General features: G+C 39.3%; 1 long non-coding RNA gene across 2 annotated transcripts in view; it reads right to left on the bottom strand.

The window, feature by feature from the left end:
• The window catches only part of LOC104144203 (uncharacterized), an 87607-nt gene extending 70542 nt beyond the window's left edge, over positions 1-17065 (bottom strand). For both annotated transcript variants that reach the window (XR_694075.2, XR_694077.2), the window contains exon 1: positions 16944-17065. This is a non-coding gene — a long non-coding RNA (uncharacterized lncRNA). The remainder of the gene's footprint in view (positions 1-16943) is intronic.
• Positions 17066-17271: the final 206 nt, after the last annotated feature.

The following is a 17271-nucleotide window of genomic DNA, read 5'->3' as shown; positions in this document are numbered from 1 at the left end:
GGCAACTATCTGCGCAAGCCCCCCGAGTCCCACATTCCAATAAAGCGCTTTGATTTACTGACTGAGCATTTTCTAACAGAAACAAACATTAACTGGAAAGTACACAAGCACAAAAAAGTAATTGCAGATATGGTTACAGTCTTGCATTTTTAGCTCTGTACAGCTTTCAAACTAGGACTTACAATTCAACTGCAAGAAAAGAAGAAAAAAAATGCAGACAGATGACATGCTAGGCCCTGCACACACTCTTTGCAAGGGTCCATCCAGAGCTCTGAGTTCTTTCTATGATGCAAAAATGATCAATAACACTCTTATGTCTATGAATTTTGTCTTGAATAGGGTTCAAATGAACACTGCTTTTAAAGATCCATCATGTCAACATATAACTTCTTTTCTTCCTCTGATCTCGAATTAAAGCTTGAATTGTTTGTTGTAAAATAGCAGAAAGCTAACATAACATCTCTTTAATGAACACAAGTCTTATTGACTGAGGGGAAAAAAACATAATATGAATCAATTTGTGTTTGTTCTAACTGTGCATTTCAGTGCTAATGCTGTACAAGATAAACCTAAATCTTACTTGGAGATAATTTGTGCCTTTAAACGTTGCACATCCATATTAACTTAGCACAAAGAGTGCACAAACGTCGATAATTTTTGGCATTATCTGGAAGTCAAATTTTATATTAGTTTAAATTCACAGCACAATAGCTCAGCCATTACCTAATATGTTCCTATTTGTTTTCTCCTGCTAGTACAATGTGACAATTTAACAATACTGAAAGAGAAAGGTTAAAGCAAGACCAAACTGTCCATTCCAACTTAAAAGTTTCTATGATGATACGATTGCATGTTTATCTGATTCAAACAGAAGCAAAGAAACACAAGAGAAGCAGGAGAAGCAGCCGATCTTTCGACTTACCCTGCAGCCACACCTCAACCTTGTGCCAGAGGGACCATAAATGCAGAAGTCCCCTCGAGTCCTGTCCATTCTTGCCCTCTCTCATTACCACTTGGTAATTTCAACAGCTGCAGTAGTAATTTCATGAGAATGCTTGACATTAACATATGACCAACAAATAAACAAACACAACTGAAAGCCTTTTCATGTGGGCTTCTTTTAGGATTTTCTGTTCATTTATGTTCTTCTGCTGTACACATTAATTTGCTCCCTGGCCTTGCCCAGGATGGCTACAATCATCAAACTGTAGTGCAAGTTTGTAGTGAAAGGTTGAAAGCGCCTGAAGCTGAACATGCACATCTTCACTGAGGCAACTAGTGAAACAACCATGCTACTAACAGAAGTTTCTGTTTTGATATAAAGCCATTTTTGTCCCCAAAATATGAATTAAGATTTCCTAGTAACTTAGTTATGGCTCAGCATCAGGCACTATGCTTAGATAATCTGGTGCAGTTATCTGGAAACTTGGAGATAAGTATTTATTGAAAGAACTGGGAAGGTGGGAAGGTCAACAGTTTTGACTGTTAAATTTTAGCTCATATTATGAGATTCAAACTGTACAGTTCTGTCAAACGCATAAACACAAAAGAGGGTGAAACACATGAAGTTAAAGGCTAATCCCATCAGAATTTTTAAAAGTACTCCAAAGTTGTAGAATTGATACCAGATAAAAAATTGACCCAAACTTTCTAACTACAAATAAGTTGTACTAAATAGTGATATTATTTCATCATCAGTATACACGCCCACACGTATCACAAAGCATCACATGCTCTTTTGTCCTACAGATGCAAATGAGATACCTGTCTTTGGAGAATTATTGAAATCTGATGACAACAACCAGATGAAGTAAGATGCTTTTAGCTTAATAGTGGCAGTGACATGCATCTGTACAAGAAATTGAAGATGGGTGAAATCAGCCTTACATGCTGATGGATGAGCCTCAACCCACTCAATACTGAATCCACTTCTTGCCACTTTTTTCATTACTTACTAGAAATTGGTCGCTGTAAGATATCCTGTTCTTTCCTATTTTCTAACTCTTTGAAAAGTTACTTTCTCCAGCTGGTGCACAAACAACAACACTGATCATGCAGAAACTGAGACATAATGTACGATATAAAAACTCTCCCCCCCCAAGTATAATTTACTGAACACATACTTTAATAGCTGCAGTCTTTCTTTCCCAGTAGAGTTGGCTAAATTCTGTGCAACTGATTGCTTTATAGTGGAGTTCAGTTTTTGAATCCCCGATGACAAAAGCTGTAATACATAATCAGCTGGGATATTTTCTTCTTTCATAGATCACCTTTGCCGAGAATGCTTTTGACTATGAAAACAGATACGCACACACAGCAGTGAAGGACTGTGCAAATCATCTATAAAAAGCTGTAAACATTGCTTATTCCTTCTTTTAGGATTTTCTGTCATGGTTATGACTGTAGTGTGGAAGCAACTCACTGAGCACACCTGAGCCTAGCTCCACAACTTTACTAATTACTATTCTCCCAGTTATGCAGGAAAACAACCAAGGCACAGAAACATAGAACGAACTCCCCAAAAATTATAAAAAGCAGGTATAACATAGACAGGAACAGAAGGCAGCAACATTGCAATGCTGATTTCCACAGCACAAGTCATTCGTTCCCTCCTGAATCCTAGGAAGAGCAGACTCTAGATTTAGCTAGTCAGAGTTTAGGTCTCTGATCCTGTGCACTTTGACTATCCCATATGTCTCCAAACCCATAGGCCATAGAAAAGGACTTATTTTAGAAAATACACACATACTAGTACATAGCCAGAGGCTGCAATCATCTAAGGAGATGAAAGGAGAACCATTGACACAAAGAGTTAATATTAAGCAGCATGACATGTCAGCACAATTATTTTAGCGATGTCATTTCATACGAGCCAAGCACAATGACAGCAATCAAGAACAGGTAAAAGATGCTAGGTTATGGCTGCCTGCACATAGGTTCCTGGGATCAAAATTTAGCCACTGTTTCTGTGAGTAGTCAAGAGTGAGAGTTAAGTCAAAGATGACATACAAGCAACAGGTCTCAGTTACCAGAAGGTGATCTCTCACGGGGGAGGGATGGAGACAAAAGATTAAGTGATTGCCCTAAAATGCGCATTGAAGAAACATGCCAGAAACATGGCATACAGAGCAGTTCCAGTGTACTATGCAAGAAAAGAGTCAATTTGGAAAGGATATAAGGTGAAACTGAAGGGCAAGAGCTGCAGACAGCAGTCATGGAGAGGTCATTTTAGGAATTTAGAGGTGAAGGAGAAAGTGGGTAGCATTAAGATGTGGAAGGGTCGAAAGCAAGTTTAAGATGCCTGTGACCACAGTGTATTTTTATTGGATGAAGGAAAAAGAAGCAACTTGATTAGAAGGATTTTTCTAGGAAGACCAAGAAGATGAGAAAGGTAGGTGCTATACTAAGCACATTAGTAGCTGTATGGACAGGCATTAAGATTATCTGCCCCAAAGAACTTACAGTTTTCGTAAACAAAAACTACTTGCACAGCCTGGGGCTTTGCAAAGATTCAGTCTTTGTTAATATATGGATCAAACTCACAGACGACCTTCAAGTGTGAAATATCCCGTCCAGCTTGTAGCCCTCACCAACCTTTAGACAGAAATAATAATAATGTGGTGAAATGGGATATGCCATACACCATCTGGCAGCTGTGCAAACAAGAAGAAGAACCCTAAGAAGAACATTATTACACGTTTGGGGACCTGCTGATTACATTGCATGTCTAAGGTTAGACATTTTAGTGTGTAAAATTTGAGAACGTAGTCTAAATCATGGCTAATTTAATAGGTTGCACATGGACTTCACCTCTAGCTTATTCCTTCTTTTTTATTCAGCATTACATCTAAACTGCCTCGCTTTTATGGTGAATGGCTTGAAGAGCTGCACATTCCAATCGCACAAAGCTAATAGGAAGAGTCCTTATTTTTCTGTAACAGCAGGAATGTGCATGGCAGTCTGGTCTTATTGGGATGTTCAGTATTGCCATAGAACTGACAGCTCATATTTCAGATTAATATATCTCCTCTGTAGCTGGCAAATTCACTTCCCTTTAGCAAGACCAACCTTTTCCTTATTCATACTTTTTTTTTTCTTTATGAAGAAAAACAACAGAAAGTGATTAAGCAGAGTGTGCTAATAAAAAAAGCTCTTTAAACCAACAGGCTTATGGATTTTGAAGGACTACCAGGAGAGTCATTAACAGAAAACATTCAAAAGGTACTTAAACATGTTCTCGTACTTCAATAGATTTGTTTCTCTCACCCCACAAGAAAAGAAAACAAGGGAAATATCAGGCCTGCTCCCTGGCTGGTTCTCCATGTTCAGCAGCGTATTTCAACTACCTGTTCAGGCCCTTCTGGGCCATCAGTATTCTCATTCCCATTCCCTCTCCATCCAAGAAACATTCATCTATCTCATTTTGACTATTTCTGCTCCACAAAGCCCCGATTTCTCACTTCTCCTTTACATCATCTTTTTTTTTTTTTTTTTTTTTTTTTTTTTTTACCAGGGCCATGTATTTCATTGTACATGACTTGCACATGGTCCCCTAACCAATCCAATTTACCAGTCTTCCCTCCCTGCCTCAGGCCAAATTCCTCTTCTTTCTGAAATTCTTGTGGCTGAAATACTTAAATACATTCATAAATCATGCTGATACTGCAACAAACAGTGCTTTGGGGAGGAAGGATAAGGTGCACAGTTAAAACAGACAGACCTGAGATCGCAGATTAGGATTACATTTCTAGCTATAGAAAGGTTGTTTGCATCAGGTGTCACACTAACTTGGAAAACGACCTCATGCACTCTGAACCATGCTCCTACTAGCAATAGGCCAAAACATTATTGAGAAAAAATTTCTCCTCTCAGTTGGCCTATAAACATAGAAGCATTATCTCCTACTAGTGATCTCAATTCACCTATTTCTTCATGATGTCCCAGGACAGCAAAGTGCACTGGCCTACAATAAGTAGAACTATGGAAAACTAGTTTTCTATGGATTTCTGTCTCAGGTCTTCTATGACTTCCCCACCACAACATCATTAGGTCCTTTTTACATCTCCTAGCCTAACCTTATGTTTCTCTGCCCTGTCCCATCCTTTCTGTGACTGCCATAATCCCAGCTCCCTTCTGCATATTCCTATCACCTCTACCATACTCTTACCTTTTCTTCAATGACTTCTAACTAAAATTTTGGGCTTGCTGGCTCTGGCAAAGAACAGTATGTGCTGCGACCAGTCGAGCCTTCTGCATATAGATCGGGCTGATGGCTGCTGCCAAACAGATCAGTTGTCCTTGCTTTTTTTCCCACTGGGCACGTTAATTTAGTCTCTCTTCACATCCCAGATGCTGACTTCCACAAAACGCTGTCAAATTTGGCATGTGGAATGACTGCTTAAGCCTCATTTCCTTAGGAAACCAGCTAAAACATTTCACTTCCTTTTTGTAAACTGGATTATATAACTGCAAGATGGATGGCGTAGCGACCGGACAAACATGACCTGGCCAGGAATGGTGCCAGGGCTCCCAGGTGCTCCTTTCAAAGGCTGGGGAAAATAACACACAGCATTGACTCATCTTTCAGCCCTCACGGTCTCCTAATTGCTCAGTGAATTATTCACCCCAGCTTGCTACTCTCTCCCTCACTTGAACACCGACTTTGCTCATACATTCACATGCAAAACGTACTTGTCACCCTTCCCCTAAAGGGCCTGCGGTAACACATATATGAAGATGGTTCCCACTTCCACAGTGCTGAGGACTGAATCTTCTGGGGATAGGTACAACACATGGATGACAGAAAAGGGAAAATTATAAAGTCCCAAGGGATGAATGAACAGCCTCTAATATTCAGAATGAAATTACAACTAGTGAAATACCCCCTGCAGAAGAACGGACTGGTTAAAGATAAAGAAGAGCCAAAGTTTTTTTGACTAACTGTGTTTTTAGACAAAATAGAAAAGGATGATGTAGTAGAAGCAAACTGCAGATTAACTGAGACAGCACTGCTCTCATTAGCCCTTAATTTAACTTAACTGAGAAAAGTCCTTTTTTGCTGTGTAGTGTATTCTTTTAAAATATGCAGAACATGTAGCAACATACTTTTTCTTCCATTGTATTTAACAAAATAAATTACATTTAAAAGTTATCTTATTGATAAATCTCAAAGCCTAATATAATATACAGTCAAAATACTGAAACCAAAGGTCTGAGCTTTTTGAGTCAGTCTGTATAAAAGTTGAAAGCAATAACGGAATGCTGGTTATAATATGCTTCCTAAAATGTGAGAAACAAAATGTATACTTGCAATGCTGGAAAATCAATAGTTTTGAGCCTCCAAGTCCTTCCACAAAGATTTCAAAGAGGTTACAAATATTAACTAACCATAGCAACACATATCAGGAAAGGTAAGTAGTGTCATTCCTATGCTAAGAAGGAGAAAAGTAGTACAACAGGAAGGAGCAATAGGTCAAGCCTGGCCAGCATGAAAGCCTGGATTAGAAGCCAGACATTGCTGGCCCTCAATCCATGCCCAAATCACAGCTCCAACAACAACAACAACAACAGAGAGTGGGTCAAATTTGATTTGATTTGAGATACCATTCCATAATTAATCATGACAGGGTTAATTCTCCTAAACTCTCACCAGCAGATGCTAATCTGCCCTGGAATACATCCACGGTTCCAGAATAATTATGAATGCAAATCTCAAAAAGCAATTTCTAAATAAAGAATTCTGCGCAGCCTTCTTTATTATTTCTTTTCTCTACCGCCCAATAAAAAACAAACAGAACAAATAGACACAAAACATTCAGCAAAAACTTTTACTAGAAACTAAAACATTCATCATATCACATCAAGGAGAGATGACAGGTATACACATGGATTTAAAAGACTGAGCAAAGCTATACTGACTTAACATGGGGCATCAACTGGGTTCAGCACGAGGGAGCAGAGGACGCCTGTGAAATAAGCCACAACTGCAGGAGCTCTGTCTTCTTCACAACCACACCTTCCTCCATCAACCCAATTATTTTTCTAGTTCCTGTCACCTTAAATCCCCAGTGAAAAGTATCTACAGGGAAATCTGAGTCCCACTTTTTAAAGTATTAAGAGGCACCAGCTACCAGGTGAATGTCAGACATCTTTTTAATGTCCATTGCAAATAGTAGTCCCCCCCCCCCCCCCCGAAAAAAAAGCTACTAACAAAAACAAAAAAACAGCCCACGTACATAAACAGCCCACATGTGCACACCCCCTCCCCCTTCCAAAATGGGAAAAAAATATGGGGAAATATTCAAAACCACCCTATCATAAAAACATCGCTCCTGTATAAAAGTTCCACGGAAGAAGAAATTGTTAGAGCACTCAGAGAGAGAAAGAGAAAAGTACTGAAAGAGTAAGGTAGATTTTTAAATTATGGAATTAAATGAGGAGTTGGGCATAGGGACTTCAGCTTTTATCTCCTGCTGGTGGAGTAACGGGAGAGAAATACCTCTGTAAGTGGAAAGGCCCCTCAGTTTTCTTCCCTAAAATACAAGGGCTCTGTCTCCCATTCTGGAGGAATGACCCTCATGCTGTGTTTGAGTCACTTTTCTCCAGCCACCAGAAGATAGTAGGGGTTTCACAGAAAGCGTAAAACACATGAAAGAAAATGAACAAGCTCCAAAAAACTGAAATCTCCTGGAGGGAGCACAGCTCAGCAAGCTCAGCTTTTCTACACTGATTGCAGCAGCTCTGAGAACAAAACAATTGCGGTTTTAGCACAGCTGTATATGTGAAAAAATAGTTCCCTGAGTTTTCTGAGCTTTCTTGACGGCTGCTTTGCCTCCCTGGCCGCAACGAATGTAAAACCTCCCCGCGCTATCACAGCCAGAGCAGCTACACACCTGCAGAGCAGCCAGCCAGCAGCTGCTGGGTGGACTTGCCGAGTTAAGCTCATTTTCCCCTCATTTGGAGCATTATTTTGGAAATTTCCCTCCTGTTCCTGGCCATCTATTAGGAAACTTACTTATTTTCGAGACTTCAGTTTCATTTTCAAGTTTGATTAAAACTGGACAATGAATTTCAAAATTATTTCAGAGGAGAGAAGAGACAGACTGGATGGAACAGAGAAAGCAACTGAATAAATCTAATTTCCTCAGGACACAAGCTGGAAAAAGCACTGCCTGGGAAAATGGCTCCAGCACACAAGGTTGGAGGTTTCCAAGCTCTGTAGCACCCAGCATTTACTTAAGAAAGAAAGGAAGAAGCTAACAACTGCATACTTCACAACTAAAAAGCCAATTATTCTTTAAAAATAGTAAAACACAGTTATTCAGCCTATCTTGATGGATAGCAAGATTTTCCAAGAATCCTCAAGGTTTCACCCATTTTTTCTTCCAAATAACCTAGATGGTTCTTCCAGAGTGCTTTTTCTAGTCTTCAAAATGAGGTGTGTGCATGTATGTGACAGAGAAAGAGAGAATGAATAAATAAAATCCCTGGAGCTGAAAATGGCATCATCTACCCCAGCCATGTTTATCATATTATTATTTCTAAAGTCAAATGCACAACGGGCTGACTGGCATCAAACAGCAAAATTTAATGAATGGAGAGGTGTGAACTTACAGAGTTTCTTCAGAAGTTAAATATTTTCATTTCAATAGCACTGAGGTCACTAAAGAATAGATCTGAAAATGTGCCTCTAATTAAGTGATAAAGCTAATTGGATCTGAGTTTATTTCCTGATAATAGCCTGCACTGCTGAGATAAATGGCTGAGAAAAGCTGAGGGAAGGATTTCTTTTCTTTAAGCTCCTATCAGGGCGCAAGCTGTGATTTGACCTGATCACAACACTATTTTTAACATTTAAGGTGTACTGAAACAATAGAGACTACATTACTTTCATCAGTTAAGAAGATGTAAAAAAACAAGTGAGCTGATATACGAACACCATTTGATACTCCAGCTGCAAGGGTTCTTTTTGGTAATCCAAGGGCTAAATGAAAGAGGATCTGTGGAAATCACAGAACGGCTGAGGTTGGAAGGGACCTCTGGAGATCATCTAGTCCAACCTCCCTGCTCCAGCAGGGTCACCTAGAGCCTATTTCCCAGGATCACATCCAGACGGGTTTTGAAAATCTCCAGGGAAGGAGACTCCACCGCCTCTCTGGGCAACCTGTTCCAGTGCTCTGTCACCCTCACAGGGAAGAAGTTTTTTTCTCAGGTTCAGGGATACACAAAGAGATGCTGCCCTGGTTGTAGCTGAACATAACCCCGCTTCCATTTTTCTGATGAAAGAGAGAGACTGAAACAACAACAACACTAAAGTACTAAACTTTCTGGTATAGACTAGAGTCAAACAAAACAGCCTAAGTATTTCTTTAATGGGCACTACTTCTCACGAAAAGCCTGATGCTGTCAAGGAACAAACAAACCCAACGGCAGTAAGAGCTCTGATCCGATTCGTGTTTTGCTTAAGGACATGTTTCTCTTGAAGCGCCCAGACAGTCTCGTTGACTTGGATATTAAAGAATCTTGCTGGGTTGCACCAAAGTGCTAAATCCACTGCAGAATCGCCTCCGAAAGCCCCGGAGGTTATGGCAGGGAAGGCAATGTGAATGTGAAACCACCCAGCTGAAGCAGAAATGCCTGCCCCAAGTCTGAAGCGTTGGCTCAGAGACATATAATTTTCCCAAAGGTCTCAGTAAGGGGTTAACTCGGATGCCAAGCAAAGATAATTTAGATGTCAACATTGTTAATTATTTAATTGCTCATAAAAGCACAACTGGTGCAGAGCCTACTGTGAACGACATCTCATCCCTCAGACAAAGAGCAGGGGAGGCCTTTGGAAAATATCGTGGCTTGCTTGCCTCGGCGTCCCCCTCCGCCTGCCAGAGGGGCTGCACGAGCCTTATGGTGAGGGGAACTGGTTTCAGGAAACCTCCCAGAGCCCCCCAGCTCACCCGCGCTCTGGGGAGAGGGAGCGGGATCTCCGAAACAGCAGGCATCTGCGTGCTCAGCATTGGAGCACCTGCACTGCTGGCTGTGCGTCGCACCGCCTTGGCCAGAAGAGCTTTCTTGTGGGGGGTCTGTGGACAAGCAGCACCCAGATTTTCTCCCTTTGCCATTTTTTGTCCTCCTCGTTTTGGAAAAAACCCAAAGCATCAACAAAAAACACTTTTACGTTACTTGCATTAAAAGCTGATCAGCAACAACTGTGTATTTCTTGGGACTAATTCATTTTCCCCCACAGATTTACAATGCTGAATGAATTTATCAACAGCTTTATATACTATTCTTTCAAAACTCCTTTCATTTGGTCCCACATTCAGCCTAGGCATTGCGCCTCTAAGCTGGTAAAGAACAATATTCCACACAGGTGGAGAGTACTTTTTACATGACAAGTATTTTTGTCCTTAACTGTAGCAGAAATTTTCACAAAGGAATTTCTTGGGAAAATTTTGTTTTCAAATGGTGTCAGGCAATGCATAAACAAACATTACATCTTCATAAAAAGTGGAAGGGAAAGTAGAAAACTGCCATTTTTCTATGTTATCCATGACTGGGACAACTGCGTTTCTGTTGAGAAAGCCAGGCTGAGAGGAAGTGCCTGGCTATCCGTACCATAGCTTTTTGCAAACATTTGCAGCACTCTATTCTTCCTTTGATTATGGTCAGCAGATCCATTTTTGTGCCTCGTCACAGGATAGCCTATAAAAGTATTGTACATTTAACAGGGCACATTGAAAGACTTGCCAAAAAAGAAAATAAGATTTTAGATTGATTAGAAAAAGACAAGTATGTTTTGTTCTGAAAAGCTAGCTCAAGTTTTTAAGTTACCATTTCAAAGTGAAGCAATCCTCAATTTAAAACTGTAATTTTAAAATTTGAAATGAAACGGCATTAAGTCAAAATGGAAGACATTTGTCAGTTATGTTCTGTATGTTATTGAGTATACTAAAAAGCTTCATATTTGCCTACAAAAAAATTTTTGCTTCCATAAAATTGCATTTTTCATCAGAACTTTCATCAGAAAAGTTCAAAAAAGTTTTCATCTCTAAGAACTCAGCCTCAAAGCACTTGTTCAGGAGGGTTGATAAGATATGAACTTTTATTGTTCCTGCATATGTACCAAACAGCTGAGAGTAAGGTTGTCTCTCTTTCCACATACTTAAATATCACCAGCACCCTGCAGGAATCAGACTTCTTCTGCTTTACATCAGCGTAACAGAGAATGCAATTAAACTTAAGAAATGTAACACATCCAATAAAAAAAGAAGAAGAAGAAGAAGGGAGAAAAAAGAAACTTCAAAAAGTTTTGGTTTTGAAGTCTTCCCTCCCCCAAAAGATTTATAATTCATTCAGAGTCCCTTAAGAGATTATTTTTAAACTAATAGACAGTGTGATACAATTTAAGCATTAATAGGTCAAAAAATATGGCTAAAAGTATTTTAGTGGAAGGATTTCTTTAAGGAAAAGCAAATTTCTAACGTAGATAAGCTTTTGTGAATACTTCCTATTATCTCATTAGCATGTTTTCTGACCTCTGGACTTGAAATCTCTTGCACAGTCTGGATTTCTAATCTCATTTAAACCCATATTTAAATGCAGAATAGCTGATTAGCCAGCACCTTTTGTGCTACACAACTACTCTGGTTTCATGCTTTTATACTGAAAAGTGTCATCCATTGTTTTTTTTATTTCTCTGACCTTGCACTGAAAAAAAAAAGCACACTGTGATAACACACTACACTACTGCAAATTCAAAAACTTTTTTTTTTTTAAGTAATATAGACTACAAATAAGGTATTTTACCCCCAAAAGGGCTGCAGAATATTTAGTGAAACATCTTTATTTCTTACAAATCTAAATTGACATGATACCAAAGTATGCAAATATAACAGCTAACAAAGTTCCTAAATGCATCATGTTGAAAATCTGTCTGCACAGGAGAAAATCTGCCTGCAGAGTTTAGGCCATTTTGTCCAGAAACCTTGCTTCTTTCAATTATAACACTCATTAATGGATGCTGCATGCTGTACAGATTGCACAGCACTTATAAGACGCTTTAAAGTAATACAGATATTGCAACACGGTCATACATTCACGGTGCACACTGCGTTGATTCCTTTCAGGGGTCAAGCGAAACGAGATTCGTTAGGACCTCTGCTTTGTAAATGCTATACAACACAATTTAATACACGAGATAACTTGTGTGAGGCCATATTACCCCTCCCCCCCAAAGCTCTGAAAATCTATGTATTTTATAGCTCAAAGTATATCTTGTCACATTACTTGTATATTGTGAGCACACCCAAAATATGTCTGCAGAGACATATACTTAGCAAGAGGAACGAACCGGCTCCATTTCACTTTCCTCTTCCTTTTTCCCATTTTGAATTTTAAGACAGATTTCTCGTGCTTTTAAGCCACAAGTATATTCATTCAAATTTTCATGGTGGGTACTATGCAGGGAGAGCGGCTATAAAACTATCAAATTTGGCTTCACCTATATTGTTTTCCATTGAGTTAAAGATTACTTGCTGCAATCGCTACGGCTTTTGAATACCTACCTTTTCACAGGATTAAGGGAAACTAATTTTCTGGCACTGCAAAGCCTAGGAGCAACATTTAAGTCTCTACACTTAACTTCTGTAATGGTTTTGCAATTTTGCCATGACAATTACCTGTAAGAAAATCCTATAATTTATTGAGCCAAGAAATTTGCTAAAATGAAACCTTGCAGAAAAATAGCTAATCTTCTTCGGACAATTACTGCAAAATTAGCATATCCATGAATTAGAATAGAATAAAATTATGTAGGTATTTATACTAAAGCAATAATTTGTTAGTAACGCTACAAACTGTACTGTGCTCTGCTACAGACAGTAATTCAGAGCAGGCTTTGAGAAACTGTTGATTTCATACTGTGTTTCATCAGGGATAGTCCTTAAAGGCTATGTGCTGATTATTACTGTAAGGGTTTATGATTCAATTTGTGACCGACATGTCAGAACGAAAACCAGAGAGTGAGATGGCTCAATTAACCTCATCTGCAAATAATTTGCAACAAAGAATACTAGGAGTGTGATACCAGCCCCTAAACCTCTGATTTTTCTGAATCAAAGTACACATGCGGGAATTACTATTAACTACCATTAATGCTGCTGGTACTTAAAATAGGATTAAGGATTTAACATTGGAGGAAAAAAAGAAAAAGACCAAGAAACCTTTTCAATTCAGTTAAGTTAACTTGAGAAATAAAAATTAAAATTATCTAGATTAAGAACAAGAGTCCGTAAGTCAACAGGACATGGAAGTCCATGTGTCACCCAACTTAGCGCATCATTAAGCTGTGCAGCAATATACTCCTTTTCTCTGATATATCAGTTTGATCTCTTATTCACTTATTTTACCAACATACCTGCTACTAATCTCCTGGTGTGGGGGGAGAAGATTATCAAGATTACAAAAGCAAACATGTAGAGTGAGTTTTTTAATTAGCTATATAATAGTTTGATTCTGTTTTGAAATATAATTTACGTAGCAGAGCAGCAAATCTGTAATGAACAGGTAATTAAGTGGAGCTAGGCACCACTCTGCGGTGCTTTTTTTTTTCCCTAGATTTTCCTAGAAAAATAAATGTAATTTTCATCTTTGCCATGTAACAAACACGAAATTTTAATCTACCATTGCCTCTTTAGGCACTTTGCAATCATATTTTCCTTGAATGTTAATTATAATTTTAATATTTTCTTCCCTTGCTACTGGCAATCGTTCACCACGCTGTTCTGACTTTCAGACGTCTTCCTTCAAGACGTCCTGCTTCACTGCTAAGGACTGATTGGGGAAGAATAGCGTGCCTTTCAGCCAGGCGCCTGTGCGCGTTAACAAGCAAGGATCCTACAGACGCAGGACTTACAAAATTGCACGCTCAGGATGGTAACGTTGCCTCCCTCCGAACGCAAGGTCCAGCACAACGCGTAGCCCTAGTAAAGCTTTTGGGAAGGCAAGAATGCAACGGGGGCCGGGGGCGACAAACAAACAAAAAAAACCCAAAAAACCCAGCCTTCTGTTCCAGTTATGCATCTGGCTAGCATCCGCGCCTTGCGTGATCCGAACGAAAAGAAAAAGCACGACAGATAATCCCTGAATACCCAGCCTTTAAATATGCAGGAGCCTTACGCACGCAGAAGCAAGTTAGGTAAATGCAGGCATTATCCAGGCTGGAGGTGTGGAAGCAGCAGATTTCAGGCCCCCTCACCCCCAGCCTCAGACAGCTTCAATCTCCCTTTTTTTTTTTTTTTAATAAGTGTATATTTAACAATCTGAAAGGGGGGGGGCGGGGGTTGAGGATAATGATTAGCCAACATTAAGGTACAGTTAGTAGCTGTTCTGAAGTCGGGACGCACGGAATATTTTGCCTATTTGTCCAATGACCAATTGAGTGGCAAAGGCCACCAGGTACTTGCCCATATACATCTGTTTGCGCCTATCATCTTTGTGACAGACTTTTAGTGAGAGAAAAGAGAAAATATTCACTATTTAGGTGTTCTATGTTAAACCAGTATTTTCCAAACCGCCAGACAAAAGTCGTTTAGTGAATATATTGCACCTACTAAATTATTGCTACATGTTGGTAAGACAGCTTTTAAAGCAATAAACTCTATAGCTTAAATAAACCCGATCGCTGCACCTGGCACGTTGTGAAGGTGAGGCAGCAAGGTGAAATTCATAGGATGGGGAACAGTATTACCTACAAACTCACGGGAGCCCTCGGTTCAGTACTTTGCTCTACAAAGCAGTTGGAAAGGTACAAAAGCTGCCCCTCTTCTCTGCAATTGCAATGGCAGTCTCACGGCACACGCTCTTGCAGCACCCACCAAAACATACAGCGTCCGCTGGCCGAGTCCTGCCAGCAGCAGCAGATGCAGCGCGCCGAGCGCTCACCCTTCTCATCCTCCGCTGGACCCTCACTTTAAATGCCACTGCCAAGTCCCTCTGGGGTATTTGGCTGTTTTGCAAAGTCCTGGATTCAGGGGATTATGCCAGACGCTCGCATTGCACTTCAAAGGCATTGGCTTTTTTTTTTTCCCCCCCCTCAATATTATTTTGTGACGGGGAAAACCAAAAACGTAGATGCAAGAGGCTGCAGAGCTATTGGATAAATCAAAAGAACTTCAGGGTCGTTTTAGGCTCAAAGCGTCTAAACTCATCTCCAGGTATGACACGATTTGGCATTTCTGAACGTCTGTAAACGGCAATGCGCACGGTGCTTACACATTTATCACAGTCAACGGCACACGCTTCACACAGCTATAGAGTTCATGCACAAACAGGGAGAAAACATTTCCTCGAAGAGATTTCCCCTTTCCCCCCACCCTTAAAAATTGTTCACCTCAATTTTCAGATCACTGTTACTGAATTTCAAAGCACTTTAATGCCAGATCCAAACATAACGGGGAAAATCGCCACTAAACTTTTAAGTGAAGCAGCTAGGATCCAGAGAAACTGTTTTTAGACTCTTTAGCGTCATAATATTTCATGCAGCAAATCTAAGAAAATAATAGAAACTTCATTTTACAGTCTGAAGGTGCCTTTTTAGAAGAGTTACCTTTTATATAGGCAAATAACATGGATTTCATAGATGGAATTATCCTCTACCCATGTCAAAATTAACTACCAGATATGCTGCGCTTACACTACCACTCTGAGGTACTTAAAAACAAACAAATAAATAAAAAAAAAGCCCACAAGCACACTTTGAAAACAGCAGTCGCTTGGGCCAGTGCTGAAGTTGCTAAAATAGTTGCCACCTCCCTTCCCCTCGGCTGCTTACCCCGGTCCTCACTGCCTGTGGCCAGCAGCTCGCTTGGACTGGGTTTGCCTCAGCATAGTTCATCTGTAAAAGCTCTTTAGATAACCCATATGTGAAAAGGATAAATTTTTTTTTGCTTTTGAAGGTGTTTTTTCTGTAAGCATTTTCCACAGACTATTGAGGAAACAAAGAGGGAAAAAAGGAAAAAAAAGCAAGAACCTTGTGGCACCAGGAACTGAATTTAGATTTATATCCCAGTTATAATAAAACCACTGATCACTCACTTATGAAAACAACAGATCTACTGGATAAAAGGCAAAATATGAGATAATTCTTGAAAGACAAGCTGCCATTCTATTGTGTTCCTTTAGGTTATTATTTTTCTAAATTGTCATCAGATAACAGGAGGGAGAAGAAAAAAACAAAAAAAAAATCAGTAAACAGCATAAAGAAGTTTACAGGAAAAAAATCAGAATGAAATATAGAAAAGGTTATGATTATCCACACACACAGCAAAAATTCATTCATGATTTTCACTATTGTTTGACTACCATTAACTAAAAAAAAGTAGTCTTGTGCTGTGATTGCCCACTGTATAAGGAATTTTTCTGAGCCGTGCTTCATAGTCTCCACAAAGCATATTCCTGCCAGTTCTTCAGCTGGCAGTGGAGCTGTGTAAAGCACAATGAAGCACTAAACTTCTAATTTTTAGTGAAGTGAACTAAAGAGAGTTAAGAGCACAGTCCAATCACAATATTTCATTTTATGGTATTATAAAAGCCAGCTATGCTAATCACCCCAGCAATCAGTTTGGTTAAACATACTAAATTCTCTCTCATGCACACAGGAAAAATCCAACTATCTTAAAATGATAACTCCATAAAAAGCAGTAATATTTACTTAAACATATCTTATCAGGATTAGATGCTTTTTTAAAATGTATTTTATTTCTTGCAAGTTCAAGGAGTCCACAAATTATAGGCAATAAGAGCAGTATCATACCAAATAATACCATACAGGACAGTTTAATGCAATATTGTCATAGAATAACATATGCTCTCCTTACCTATATGCTTACTGAGCTGAGAGAGAAAAGCATAGCGACAAAATCCAATTTGTACTCAAACAATATACTTACTTTAAGAAGATTTTTTGCAAAAGTAAGGTAAAAGAGCAGGAGTAACAGATCGAGATAATACACAGGCTAGTTCTTAAAGTACCTCTGACCACAGTAACCTGCCCTTGGGGATGAAAACTAGGGCTAGAGCAGTATGTTTAGAAATAAAATTGTTACTCTGATCATATCGCCTGAGACTTGACTGCATCTTATATCACATGCTGGTGTTGCTATGCACGCTATTTCCACAAAATTACTAGGGTTAGGGTTTTTTTTTTTTTTAAATACATGATCTTATTTTAGTATTAATCAACCCTCAGCTTGCATATAAACACAGAGCTCAGCTTTG

The sequence above is a fragment of the Struthio camelus genome, chromosome 1 (assembly GCF_040807025.1).
Source record: "Struthio camelus isolate bStrCam1 chromosome 1, bStrCam1.hap1, whole genome shotgun sequence".
Lineage (NCBI taxonomy): Eukaryota > Metazoa > Chordata > Aves > Struthioniformes > Struthionidae > Struthio > Struthio camelus.
Note: the sequence above shows the minus strand (reverse complement) of the source record. Positions and strands in the feature narration are given on the sequence as shown.